This window comes from Mytilus edulis, chromosome 1, assembly GCF_963676685.1.
Source record: "Mytilus edulis chromosome 1, xbMytEdul2.2, whole genome shotgun sequence".
NCBI lineage: Eukaryota > Metazoa > Mollusca > Bivalvia > Mytilida > Mytilidae > Mytilus > Mytilus edulis.
In genome coordinates, this window is record NC_092344.1 from 18,226,938 (window position 1) to 18,242,615 (window position 15,678).

General features: G+C 32.0%; 1 protein-coding gene across 15 annotated transcripts in view; it reads right to left on the bottom strand.

Annotated features, from left to right (window-relative positions):
* Window positions 1–15,678, bottom strand: part of LOC139526318 (axotactin-like) — a 108,943-nt gene extending 93,265 nt beyond the window's left edge. For 8 of the 15 annotated variants that reach the window (XM_071321555.1, XM_071321502.1, XM_071321562.1 and 5 more), the window contains exons 1-3: window positions 15,510–15,654; window positions 11,079–11,144; window positions 2,127–2,213 (exon numbers count right to left, since the gene is read on the bottom strand). The gene's annotated coding sequence lies outside the window, so the exon portion shown is untranslated. Of the gene's footprint in view, window positions 1–1,556; window positions 1,843–2,126; window positions 2,302–10,337; window positions 10,357–11,078; window positions 11,145–15,509 lie in introns of those variants that run through there. The other 7 variants (XM_071321518.1, XM_071321570.1, XM_071321468.1 and 4 more) reach the window with 7 other exon arrangements.

A 15,678-nucleotide genomic window follows, 5' to 3' on the forward strand; every position in this document is an offset into this window, starting at 1 on the left:
AAGTTGATAAATATTTATGACACGATAAGTTGTTCAGAGTGCAGTACAAACTTGTTTTATGTACAGAAATCTCTTTCCGACTCATTGCAATAGCAAAACCTATGTTAACAGTAGCTGATACTTTTTAAAGTTTCTTTAAAGATTTTTTTTATGTTAAAGATCATTTTTTTCTTATTATAATCAAGGTCTCCTTTCCAATAATGATAAACAGAATACAATTTCAAGTTCGTGACCTGAAGCTGAATTTGGTGAAATAAAATGATAATCAAATCAAGCTATCTTTATTTGACAGATTAATGCTAGGGGAACTGCTCTTTAATTATAAAATATGTGGTTTATGATACTAAATGTTTACAAACATTACTGTCTTTGTTTACTATAGGTCACACAATGTATACAGATCATTAGTTGTCAATCCAGGATCAATATGCTTAGCAAATATTCTGTTAGAAATGTTTAGATAAATCTATAAGTAACAAAAAGCAATTCTATAATGAGGGGAAGCCCCAGGCAAGGGACCGAAATATCTTGTAAGACTAATTAGTACTGATTATTATGAACCAAGTCTGTAAAAGGAACCAATAACGCAACAAGGAATCATTTCAAAACTTGCGGGTTCATTTATTTTTTGTGTGTACCATTTTTTTTGTAGATAAAGGAAAACAGTTATTTTGTAAAGAGAAATGTACAGATTAAATGTATACAGAAGAGTTAAACTGCCTTGAATTCATGTTTTAATTCATCTAAAAATGTCTCTAGTTCAGTAGTTGAACTCATTCATTAATCTTCATTAAAATTTTAAAATGTACTTTTTATACATTGGCATAACCTTATCCCATTCACAAATAAGTACACAATTCATATCATATTAAATAAGTTAGACTCAATATCAACAAACCAATCAAAGAGTTATCTTATCTTGATTCTATTATCTGATTACTCAAGAGATATAACAGTAAATTGTTCAGTCAATTGGAAATTGACCAATCAGAATGTTATTTCTGTGACAGCTGTTGATTACTAAAACAATCATAATCCTATCCTTAGACAATTAGACATCAAATAGATTAGTCACTACCAATTAACTCAAATATGTACTTTTTGTAAAAATTTTGGACTAAGTCTACGATAAAGACTAAAGAAATATTCAGAAGGAAGTACGAATGAAGAAAGTTAAACAATGGTAGTTAAAGTACCTTAAAAAATGCATGTAGAATTTGGCAAATACTTTTAGGAAGTGGTAGTCAAAAGGGCTGGTTAAATAAAAAAACAAATAAAGTGACCCCACCAAAATTCAAACTCAATCTGTGTTTTGTGGTAATAAGCATTTTGTACTATTTTCATAACATTTGGTTAAGGCAAACTCAAGTAAGAGAATGGAAACAATTTCGGGACGTATGGGCAAAACTTAATGCTCCCTCCACTACGTGTGGGGCATAAAAAGTCCTTTTAGAACCTAAATACTTGCATGAAAAAGGTAAATCTTCAAGAATAGCTTTGAAATTTTTTTCCCATCATTTCCAAAGTTACAAAGACAAAATAAATAAATGTCTTACCGTTCCACGCTACTGTACAATGACTATTGTACTTTAAAATTCTAATTTCTATCCATGTTATTTTTCACAGCTATATGTATATTAATTGATGTGAAATTTAACCAAACATAAATCCCAAGGTTCAAGCGCTATTTCTATTCAAAGTATGATCCAAGTCAAATTACAATATTAAAAGTGAAAAAAATATGGTAGAATTTCACATTGTATTCATCAACAAAATCATATAAATTCTATTAAATTCCTTTTCAAACCTGGCAAACATATTGTTCACTGGATATAAAAATCTTATATAACACTTAACGTATTTATGATATAAGCTGTATGCAAATTAGTACATTTGAATAGGTAATACAAATAATAAAATCATACAAATACACTATCCAAGTTTTATTATAGTTATATAAATGAATGCAATTTTTTTTTTACAAAATGATAATCTAAATTCCTTCCCTCAATGCTTTCATAACAAAGTAATATTTTTTTTTCTCATATAATTTCTTCATTTTAAAAATTCATAAAAAAATTAAAATTAAAAGTAAATATAAATCCTGTTAAAGTAAATACACTCACCTTTGAGGATTTAATGTCCAACAAGCCTTTATGTGATCAATATTTATTCACTGTACAAAATATAAAGTCTTCACTGTACTTTGGTAGCTGTAAAAATCCAATAAAAGATTACAAAAGTTTATCCACTGGACAGACATGAATCTATGCTAAGGTATGTTAAAGGGCCGATATGACTACTGGTAATTACACACAGGGCAATATTAGTTATTATACAAATGTGATAATGATATATCTCTGAGGGTCAGAGTCTTGTGGGATAATTATGCACCAGGGACAATTCTATCACACCCCCTTTCATTCAAATGTTATAGTTTAATTGAAAAAATATGTTGGTTAATACGGAAACTGTCAAAAATATTTCTGAAAGAAATTACAAGTTAAACCTTTAGGTTCAATGCTATTTACATAAACTCTTGAAATTCTGTGCTGTTTGCAAATGTCACTTAATCAGGGGAAAAAAACTGTGACCTCTAATGGGCAGTGTTCATATCACAATTGATCCATCGTAGAATATATGGATTATTTAGATTATTTTTTTGACCGATTAAAAATTGAAATAAGTAAGATTTGGCTGAGACATACCTCGGTAGATTTTGAAATCAACCCTGTCAATATGATTATATGACCTGAACAACACTACACAATCAAAGTCATTCAAAAAGTGCTAAATAAACCTTGTCTAAGAAGATTAGCAAAAATATCTACTCACTTATACTTAATATTAGATCATTTTAATCCAGCTTAAAATCAGAAGAATAAAAATATTGCTTTTACCATCGTTTTCACTTACATAATAAAAATATTTCACTAATATATTCTAAAATAATTTGAACTTATTAAACTTTCCTGTTATTTAAAGTTTATGTTAATGGAATGCAATATCATTTAAAATTTCAAGTCATTGCAATTTAACTGATTTTCATCCCATGAAGAAATAATGGTAAAAACCTCCTACACCTACTTCTTGGTGATTGTAATATTTTGGAATGAAACGAAATGAAAACCACAACACAGGATGTCATTCAACTATGTACCAATAAAATTCCTGGGTAATAGATTTGTATCCACCTACATCTACTATACTATATCCTTATGAAGCATCACCCCTAATTTGTTCAAGTTGCATACCAAGCAGTCTTAGGTCCTTTACTCACATAAATCCATGTGGAATTAAAGAACCTTAGTGAGCACGCTCACATACCCCATGTCCCCACATTGTCATTGGAGAAATTAAATAAGTATAAGAAAAAATATTGAATAATAATTTCCTGTCAATATACATAGTATGTCCTTATTATCTGGAAAGGTTTTGTGAAATTCTGTTGTGTGGTTTGAGAGGAGATGCGATGACAAACTGTTGCAGTAGTACATTAAAGTAAATAAGTTCAAAGGGGCGTAACTCCTAGAAAAAAAATTGAATCGCAATTTCCGGTCGATATGCACAACTACATAGTATGTCCTTATTATCTGAAAAGGTTTCGTGAAATTCTGTTGTGTGGTTTGAGAGGAGTTGCGATGACAAACTGTTGCAGTAGTACATTAAAGTAAATAAGTTCAAAGGGGCGTAACTCCTAGAAAAAAAATTGAATCACAATTTCCCGTCGATATGCACAACTACATAGTATGTCCTTATTATTTGGAAAGGTTTCGTGAAATTCTGTTGTGTGGTTTGAGAGGAGTTGCGATGACAAACTGTTGCAGTAGTACATTAAAGTAAATAAGTTCAAAGGGGCGTAACTCCTAGAAAAAAAATTGAATCGCAATTTCCCGTCAATATGCACAACTACATAGTATGTCCTTATTATCTGAAAATGTTTCGTGAAATTCTGTTGTGTGGTTTGAGAGGAGTTGCGATGACAAACTGTTGCAGTAGTACATTAAAGTAAATAAGTTCAAAGGGGCGTAACTCCTAGAAAAAAAATTGAATCACAATTTCCTGTCGATATGCACAACTACATAGGATGTCCTTATTATCTGGAAAGGTTTCGTGAAATTCTGTTGTGTGGTTTGAGAGGAGTTGCGATGACAAACTGTTGCAGTAGTACATTAAAGTAAATAAGTTCAAAGGGGCGTAACTCCTAGAAAAAAAATTGAATCGCAATTTCCCGTCGATATGCACAACTACATAGTATGTCCTTATTATCTGAAAAGGTTTCGTGAAATTCTGTTGTGTGGTTTGAGAGGAGTTGCGATGACAAACTGTTGCAGTAGTACATTAAAGTAAATAAGTTCAAAGGGGCGTAACTCCTAGAAAAAAAATTGAATCACAATTTCCCGTCGATATGCACAACTACATAGTATGTCCTTATTATCTGAAAATGTTTCGTGAAATTCTGTTGTGTGGTTTGAGAGGAGTTGGGATGACAAACTGTTGCAGTAGTACATTAAAGTAAATAAGTTCAAAGGGGCGTAACTCCTAGAAAAAAAATTGAATCGCAATTTCCCGTCGATATGCACAACTACATAGGATGTCCTTATTATCTGGAAAGGTTTCGTGAAATTCTGTTGTGTGGTTTGAGAGGAGTTGCGATGACAAACTGTTGCAGTAGTACATTAAAGTAAATAAGTTCAAAGGGGCGTAACTCCTAGAAAAAAAATTGAATCGCAATTTCCCGTCGATATGCACAACTACATAGTATGTCCTTATTATCTGAAAAGGTTTCGTGAAATTCTGTTGTGTGGTTTGAGAGGAGTTGCGATGACAAACTGTTGCAGTAGTACATTAAAGTAAATAAGTTCAAAGGGGCGTAACTCCTAGAAAAAAAATTGAATCACAATTTCCCGTCGATATGCACAACTACATAGTATGTCCTTATTATTTGGAAAGGTTTCGTGAAATTCTGTTGTGTGGTTTGAGATGAGTTGGGATGACAAACTGTTGCAGTAGTACATTAAAGTAAATAAGTTCAAAGGGGCGTAACTCCTAGAAAAAAAATTGAATCGCAATTTCCCGTCGATATGCACAACTACATAGTATGTCCTTATTATCTGAAAAGGTTTCGTGAAATTCTGTTGTGTGGTTTGAGAGGAGTTGCGATGACAAGAAACAGGACTGACGGACAGACGGACGGACGGACGGACTGACGGACGGACGGGTCAAAAACATTATACCCTTCGCAACTTCGTTGCATGGGGTATAACTAGCTATATCATGATTTGAAGGTGAATGATAAAGCGTTTGAGAAAGGGTTAACCTTTTAAGTATGAAGTTGATACCATTTTTTTTTAAGATTACTGACAGCAATTAGACCTTGTTATAAAGTTTCCACAAGTAAATCCTCAATTGACGGCTCTAAATCTTCAAATATAATACTGTCATTCCTATACTTATACAATATAGAAGAATAAAAATATTACCACTCAGCCTTGAAAAATAGTATGAAAAAAAAATGTAATAAAATTCAACAATATTGTGATGGATTTTGGTGCATATATGTCATGGCAAAACATGATGTCTATCTTTCCTGCACACTTCAGTTCAAATTAGCATAAATTACATTAAAACTGTGTTTTTGTGGTTTAAATGAAAGCTTTCTAGAGGTGAACAATAACTGGGTAAAAGTTTGATATACAGGTCAATTTCAAAGGTTATTTGAACTTTTAATAATCATATCCCCTTATTGTGCAGCCCCCTGAGGTATTCTTTATTTTGTTAATTTTTTAACCCTCAACAATTCTGTTTGACATTTTGTATAAACAATTTGTCAAAGACTGCATGATGACCTCTAGATGTCTTTTAGTCATTGGGTTGCTGTCTTATTGATGTTAACCAATTTTCCCTTTATTAATACTAATAAAGCTTATTCATTAAATTTGTTTTTTAAAGAACTAAAACAAGGTAATAAAAACACATAGTAGCTTGTTTTTGTCAAGAATAGCTCTTAATAATATTAACTATTTATCATGAAGCAAGTTTCGAAAATGGGGAAATAGTTTACCTTTCAATGTTTCTTTAAGGTTAGAAAGATCACTGGTCATTGAATGAATTCATATGCTAAAACTGGCAATTAATGTATTTTTTTTTGGATATATATTAATCAGCAGACCAATGTATGTCTCCTGCAAATGTTTGTTATTTTTTGACTAATTATATTTCACCTACAAAACATTACATTTTACCACAAATATCTGATTGCTCAAATATTGGATACCCCATAAAAATTGTATTTTGATAAAGACAGATACCAAATTAATGAAAAACAGTTAAAATTGCTGAAAGATAGAATATCCTTAAATATGTTTTTTTTATTTATATTTTCTGAGATACTGATACAGGAAGTGTCTTTATACCATCCAAAACATAAATACCCACATTGCAAGCACTGTATTGTAATTGATCCCTGATTAATAGGAAACATAGGGTAATAAACAATGTGACAGCCATTAGACATTACCAGAAAACTAAAAGATGATATTGGTAGGTCAACACATGGTCTTAGTAATGGAAAAAACATCCATAATCACATATTAAGCTTTAAATTGCTTAAAGTCTAGACAAAAGACAGGCAAGATACCAAGGGAATAATCAAACTCTTTAAGTTGATAAACTGACAGTGCTATGCAAAAACCAGATGCTCCGCAGGGCGCAGCTTTATACGACCGCAGAGGTTGAACCCTGAACGGTTGGGGCAAGTATGGACACAACATTCAAGCTGGATTCAGCTCTAAATTTGGATTGTGATTAAATAGTTGACACAGCATAGGTTTCTGACACAGAATGAATATGGTCTAATGAACTTAAAATTTTTTTTTTGCCTTTGAGCAATTCACTATGCTGTTGAATATCAATCCTCTCAAAAAAATGTTTGAAGAAATTTTCTTTTTATTTATGAAATCTGAAATGAGAAAAATTGTGAATATACATTGTATATTGTATAAAACAATGATTTAAGTTGATTCAACTATTATTCTGGACAAAGAAAGATAACTCCAATTGAAAATTTCTTGCTATTGCACAATATTGTGCAATTAGATATTTCTTGCTATTGCACAATACTGTGCAATTGAAAATATTTGCTATTGCACAATACTGTGCAATTGAAGATTTCTTGCTATTGGATCCTGATTTGAACCAACTTGAAAACTGGGCCCATAATCAAAAATCTAAGTACATGTTTAGATCAGCATATCAAAAAAGCCCAAGAATTCAATTTTTGTTAAAATCAAACTTAGTTTAATTTTGGACCCTTTGGACATTAATGTAGAGCCAATTTGAAAACGGGACCAAAAATTAAGAAGCTACATACACAGTTAGATTTGGCATATCAAAGAACCCCAATTATTCAATTTTTGATGAAATCAAACAAAGTTTAATTTTGGAACCCGATTTGGACCAACTTGAAAATTGGGCCAATAAAAAAAATCAAAAATATAAGTACATTTTTTAGATTCAGCATATCAAAGAACCCCAATTATTCAATTTTTGATGAAATCAAACAAAGTTCAATTTTGGACCCTTTGGGCCCCTTATTCCTAAACTGGAACCAAAACTCCCAAAATCAAACCCAACAATTCTTTTATGGTCATAAACCTTGTGTTTAAATTTCATAGATTTCTATTTACTTATACTAAAGTTATTGTGCGAAAACCAAGAACAATGCTTATTTGGGCCCTTTTTTGGCCCCTAATTCCTAAACTGTTGAAACCAAAACTCCCAAAATCAATCTCAACCTTCCTTTTGTGGTCATAAACCTTGTGTCAAAATTTCATAGATTTCTATTTACTTAAACTAAAGTTATAGTGCGAAAACCAAGAAAATGCTTATTTGGGCCCTTTTTGGCCCCTAATTCCTAAAATGTTGGGACCAAAACTCCCAAAATCAATACCAACCTTCCTTTTGTGGTCATAAACCTTGTGTTAAAATTTCATAGATTTCTATTCACTTTTACTAAAGTTAAAGTGCGAAAACTAAAAGTATTCAGACGACGACGACGCCAACGTGATACCAATATACGACCAAAATATTTTCAATTTTTGCGGTCGTATAAAAACCTCAAAACAATCAAAAGACAAACAGTACTTATAAAACGATTAAGACTGAGCAACTCATACCCTACCAAAAACTGAGGGTTATCTTAGGTGCTCTGGGAGGATAAGCATATCCTTCTCCACATGAGGCACACATCAACAAGTTGAGAATGAATTGAATCAAGATTACCAGATAAGGGGTTGGTTGCCTTGCAAACACGTTTAACCTGCCACATTCTATAATTCAGTGATTTTTGTTTGTTGCTTTATATTATTATTTCTATTATTGTTTCTTTTTTACATTAATCATGCCTTCTTTTTTTTTAATTGTTTTACATCTTGTTATGTTGGAGCCTAACTTGCTATATATTGTATGGGTGTTGCTCAATGTTTAATGTTGTACGGTGACCTATAGTTGATTCAGTCTCTGGTAGATAGTTGTCTCACTGGCAATCATACATCATCATCTTATTCTATATGAATATATAGATTACTGGTAACTAAGGTACTTGGGTGGTATTTTTGTAGTGTGCTTGCCTCTGGCATAAAAGTCTGGGATTATGATCCCTGATGGAGATGCTGCAAATATTCATTTTAAGGCCTATGGTTTGAAAAACTAGAGGCTCTCAAGAGCCTGTGTCGCTCACCTGTTAATGTGTTTACTGATGTCAGCCATCTTTGTTGGTAGGCGGGGTCATTAGACACTCTTTTAAAAATAGATACCCTAGTATTATGATTGTGGCCAAGTTTGGTTAAATTTGGCCAAGTAGTTTTAGAAAAGATTTTTATACAAGTTACAAAAATGAGGAAAAGTTGTTTAATATTGACTCTAAAGGGCAATAACTCCTTAGGGGGTCCTCTAACAATTTTGATCATGCTGACTTATTTGTAGATCTTACTTTGCTGAACATTATTGCTGTTTTACAGTTTATCTCTATCTATAATAGTATTCAAGATAATAACCAAAAACTGCAAAATTTTCTTAAAATAACCAATTTAAGGGCAGCAACCCAACAACAGGTTATCCGATTCAACTGAAAATTTGTGAGGGGATATATCTTATTCTGATGGACATTAAAATCTTGAAAGATTTGCCCTAAATGTCTTGGTTTCAAAGATATAAAGCAAAAACTGCATTTTACCACTATGTTCTAATTTTAGCCATGTCGGCCATTTTGTTTGGTAGGATGGGTCATCGGACACATTTTTTAAACTATAAACCACAATGATAATTGTCGCCAAGTTTGATTAAATTTGGCAAAGTAGTTTTAGAGAAGAAGATTTTTAGAAAAGTTACAAAAAATGATGAAAAGTTGTTAAAAATTGACTATAAAGGGCAATAACTCCTTAAGGGGTCGACTGGCAATTTTGAACATGTTGACTTATTTGTAGGTCTTACTCTGCTGAACATTATTGCTGTTTACAGTTTATCTCTATCTATAATAGTATTCAAGATAATAACCAAAAACTGCAAAATTTCCTTAAAATAACCATTTCAGGGGCAGCAACCCAATAACAGGTTATCCGATTCGTCTGAAAATTTCAGGGCAGATAGATCTTCACCTGATAAACAATTTTACCCCTGTCAAATTTGCTCTAAATGCTTTGGTTTTTGAGTTATAAGCCAAAAACTGCATTTTACCCCTATGTTCTATTTTTAGCCATGGCGGCCATCTTGGTTGGTTTGACGGGTCACGCCACACATTTTTTAAACTAGATATCCCAAGGATGATTGCGGCCAAGTTTGGTAGAATTTGGCCCAGTAGTTTCAGAAGAGAAGATTTTTGTAAAAGTTTACGGACGACGGACGCAGGACGACGGACGCCAAGTGATGAGAAAAGCTCACTTGACCTTTCAGGTCAGGTGAGCTAAAAAAGGAATGGCAACTATGACTTCTTGCAGTGAAGATGAGGGTACCATAAGACCCAAAAGGCATTTACAGTATGGATTAGAATTTTAAGTTTACCTGCATAGAAACTTTTTCAAGAATCAATTAAATCCATAAAAGTTTTCAGTACTACCAATTAAACTATTTTACAGCATAAACATCTTTGAAATTAACCCTGGATGATCTGACATATTGCTATCAAGACAGAACTCATATAATTTAATATAATAATTTCATGAACTTTTCAACTTGACACTAGAATTTTTTTCTCTCTGTTATTGTACCAGTTGGTAATTAAAGAGTTACTAAATCCATTAAATAAAATTTCATACTAAATAGCTTAATGAATAGCTTACCAGAAATAGCAGTATGATCCGTACAAGAATATCTATGTATGAAAACATAGCTTGTGAAATGTAAATCAATATTTTATGAGGACTTTGTCTAGGGATGCAAAAGTTAATTTATATGACACATTTTTATAATGCAATCTAGACAATACAGTATATTTCAAGGGTATCAGGGAGGCCTATTGAGGATGTTACTGGACATTCACTTGACCAGAGGAAACTTGATACCCCCGATTACAGTCTTATTTAGTAACCAAAACAAAAAGTCACAGGTCTGTTAAATTTGAGCTCAAAGGTTAAACAGACAACCACTTGAACTGAAACTTCATTATATTTTAAAGCATTCAGTTTTGATTGTAAAAAACACATCCCAACAATTTAAAGACAGAAAATTTAAATTGTTTATAGATTTTTCAAGAGTTTTAGCATACAAATGTATATGATACTGAGTTGATTGTAGGTTTTTCAGAAATTGCATCATATGAATCATTTTCAGAAAGCAGTTTGATTAGATATTCTATTTTAATGCACGCATTCTACTTTCCTTTCACTACTACAGCACTTTTTCTGAATGACAGCTATACATGCAAGTTAACAATGTACATGTACATGTATTTCTATCCTACGTGCATATTAATTATATACATGTATTTCTGTCCTTGTGTAACCCCAAATTAACCTTGTCCCAACAGACACTGTAATACTTCTAATCAATAGCTCTCAATTAATTATCATATATTCTCTTACCTGGGTCTACCTGTGTTTATTTATTCACAGTGCAGCAAGTTCCATCAATTGTGCAACTATACAAATCTGCAATAGACAATCTTTTATTCATCACTACCTTAGAGTCAGTGGTATTTGACTGTTAGAAGTGAATGTTTTCTAACATTGGCTAGCAGTTAGGTTTTACCTTATAATGAAGATAAAACATAAATAATTGATTAGTAATATATTTGAGGTACAGTACACAGCAAAGTTGTCAATAATCGTTCGGAATTAAATTACTTAAATAAATTTACAGGTAATCTCTATTCCCATTCAAACCAAGCATAGGAAAAGTTGTAAATGTCTAACAATATCTTTGATACAAACACAGATAGGGTGTACATCTATGAGACATAGTGGCAGATGCAGGGGTGGTTTCCGGGAGGTGGATCCCACTTTCTTTGTGGAAAATCAATGCATTTGAATGGGGACATATGGTTGGAACCCCCCTTTTATCCTGGGTTGGAAAACTCCCTTTTGAAAATGACTGGATCCACCCCTGAAACAGCAACTTAAAGATGCAATTAACAAAAAGTTACCTTTCATTTTAAATTTGTATTCCAAATATCGCAACAAAAATAATCTATAATGAGATATCAACTACATCAAGATGGACCAAAACTACAAAAGTTCTTTGAAAAAACATGTGTATATCATTATCATTAATATCAATATCAGTGAACCAAACAGAATGGCTGAAACAATTGTAAGTATTCTGGACATGTCACTAAGCTGTACACTCTGTGACAGTTAAATATGCCAAGTATACACGATTGCCATCTGGCTAAAAAAAAAAAACGATGGACACAGGCATTTTGGTCAATTTCTGGACATGTCTCTAAGATTTATATTCTCTGACTGTAAAATATGCCAAGAATATACTATAGCCACCTGGCTAGAATACAGAAATTGGTAGTAAACCGATCAAGGCGACATAAAACATATATTATACTTGTTAGCTATGCATTCCTAAGTTACTAACATAGCTTACTATGTTTTGTTGGGGGTACTTCATCAACCTGTTTACCTGGCAAGGTACCAAGTCTTATTTTACTCTCACATGCTATTATTGGTAGCAATTGATGTAAAAATATGCTACAAGTAACATAGTTTTCTGCATTTGATTTCTTTGTGAAGCTAAAAATTACTAATACATGTATAAGCCAGAAAAGCCATGTGCTGGATTCAAACTAAAAAGCTCAGTGCTTACAGGCTAGTGTTAAAGTAGTTTGACCACCTAGGATAGGCCCCCTTAAATCAGCAGATTGAAAAATTCATGGGCAGTTTTGGTACAATTTCATGTGATAAAATTTAAATATATCCAGCTCATTTTTTGCAGTAATGCATGAGAAAACACATCACAAACAAAAGACACGGACTTACTTTACATTGGTAGACTACAGAAATTATTATTTTATTGTTCTTCACTTTCAGAAGTTTGCTATCTCTCCCCCAAACTTTTTCAGTCCACTCCTATGCCCTACTACCCTTGGATTGCTATCAGGAGTTCTCACATGTGTTATAGATAGTAGTTCAAGCTCATACAAAGACAATATTCTACAGTTTTAAGTACTGACAACCAAATTGGTGTTTAAGTAGTAGAATCCCATTTGTCTTCCTTTCATCAGGTTAAGTAGGAATATAATTACTGACAATATATCTGAAAATTTATGTCAGGTGACATGCTACTTAATTATAGGTATAGACAGGTAAATGATGGTTAGCATGCTTACAGTAGTTAATGTAATCTATTACTGAAAGATGACATTGATTTTGAGAAAAATTGTCATTTTTCCACTTACATAATACTATCTTCTGTAAACTATACTACAGGAATCCCGGATTCAATAATTGAAGGGCCCAACAAAATCCAGGTGAAATTAATCTAATAAGTGTTGAATGTATTCTTACTGTTAAGGGGAAAAGGGGGGGGGGGGGGGGGGGGCAAGGGGGGTCCTAATAACAGCAGAACAGCAAATTGATTTGGCTCATAACAGATAACAAGGAATTAAAATGGACAAAAACAGATAACAGTAAATGAAATATTAAAATAATTCGGTCTTTGACAAATCAGTATTTCTTATTACGGATATAATCCTTTGTAAGGCATTCCATTTTCTATGACTATGTTTTTAGTATTAATTTATGTATCTAGAATGTGTTTAAATTACTGAGGGGGGCAAAGAGGGGGGGGGGGGTCCCAATAACAGCAGAACAGCAAATTGATTTGGCTCATAACAGATAACAAGGAATTAAAAATGGACAAAAACAGATAACAGTAAATGAAATATTAAAATAATTCGGTCTTTGACAAATCAGTATTTCTTATTACGGATATAATCCTTTGTAAGGCATTCCATTTTCTATGACTATGTTTTTAGTATTAATTTATGTATCTAGAATGTGTTTAAATTACTGATCTGTTAAGTTTTTCTATTGATTTTTTTTTATGGTAAAAAAAAGTTACATAAAACATCTTCTCTACTAAATTACTTTCTCATAAAATTTGAAATAGAGTGATTACATTGTTTAAGTTCATTAGCTTATCAGTGCTTGTGCTTGAAAATAAGATACTAATCCTGTATATTCAGAAATTATTGCGAGGTTTTTATTATGGTGAAAAATATGACAGAGTTGCAAACCCAATAATTTAATCTCGCATTTTGAAATATTTCGTCTGAATTAAACAGGATTTTTCACAACAACGTAAAAATTAAAATCGCATTTTAGTCTAAAATGACGAAATCGCAATAATAAATTGCATGCAATAATTTGTGAATTTACAGTACTATACCAACATTGTTGTTAAAAAAAACTATTTTCTAATTGAATTGTTGCATCACATTTAGAGACTGTACTTGTCAGTCTACCTAGTATTAATTAATTAGCACTACTAAGAATATACTAGTATTTTTAGTACAAACATTTTAAGTAACCACCAATGATGATATAATCACAGCATGGAAATGGTTAGAGCTCATTTACCGTGCCTTCATTAACCAGAATTACACTTAAGTGGTGCTGATGATGTAATACCACGGAATTTTCATCATTTTTCATATTTTCTATGCTTGAAACATGTTTATTTATTACGCATCAAGACTATCATCAAGTTACAGTAAAATATCAAACATTATCAAATGCTGCATTTTTGGCGTAATTAGGCAGAAACAATTACCATACTTAATCCCTTGTTTAAAACCGAATCTCCTAAATATATTAGGGGTATTAAAGTACTGTGAGTAATGCTTAAATATTAAAGCTCCACTTTACGGAGGATTAAGGGGGTGGGTTGTTTCTTGCCAGCACAACCCTAAACCTGGCTCCTGTCAAAGCATGGGTTATATATAAATTACATTGAAATTAAAAGTTTAAATCATTAAAGAATAGAAGAATTTTCATACATCATTGATGCCATAGATATAGGAAGATGTGGTATGAGTGTCAATGAGACTAACTCATCAAGTCATTTATGAAAGGGGTTCCAGCCATATATGTCACTATTAAAAAGCATTGATCGTAAAAAAAGGGGAGGGGGTTTCAACCCCCCCCCCCACCTAAACTGTTTATCTCCATATAACCAAATGAGGTCCTTCCATACATTTTGGTTAAAACTGGCCATTAAACTTAGAACAATAGCTTATAATCCCACGTGACAAGTGAGCCAAAACTTGTCAACGAAAAGTAGCAATTACATTACCAGACTTCTTAAACAAACATAGGCCAGACTGATGGACAGTACTTAATTTACTTGTAGATATTAGCAAACAAAATCAGCCTTTATTGAGTTGCTTTGCTTTTAAAGCTTTGAAGAGTACAAGCCAATGCACTATTTATAATTGGTTGGTCTGACATAATAATACTTATACAATATCAGTCATATATGTTTTGTATAATTATGTAATGTTCTTTGTATTCGTCGTTTACAGATTGTTATAATTGCATTTGTGCAAAAAATATTGTCTTTTGTCTATTGTATAATACTAACCATAAATAAGGATAGGAAAAATCAGGAATTTCACTATCACAGAATTAAATCTCCCATAGTAACTGGGAATTGGAATCCTGAAATTCTATCAAAAAAGGCTGTTGGGATAAACTTCTCTTTTCCCAAATCCTCTATGAAAAAAAATGTTTGTTACCTTTCATTTGATTAATGTACTTCTTGAAAGTCATCTGTTTCATGGCAAAATTAACATTAAAGAGTTATGTATACTGTTAAAAGTCATGTATATTTATCAACAAATTCATATTTCTCATAATAAAATAATTATTTAAGATATTTGTTGTCAATATATATACTAGAAGGAAGAAACGTCAATAAGTCAAAATGTCAAAACATGGTCATCGTTCATTTTTCTTTTGATTGATTGCATTATTCCTAAAAATTAAATAACTGATATAACTTACCTGAAAGTTGAAAAGGTAACTTAAAGGTAAGGTCAGGTGCAGAATTGATCACTAAATCCCTCAGTAAAAATAGTAATCCTGCAAAATATCAATCATAATTTCTTCATTCATGAAATACTTCACTATTTACAAGTACTTTAACGATATTTATGTTTTTAAATCCAGTAGT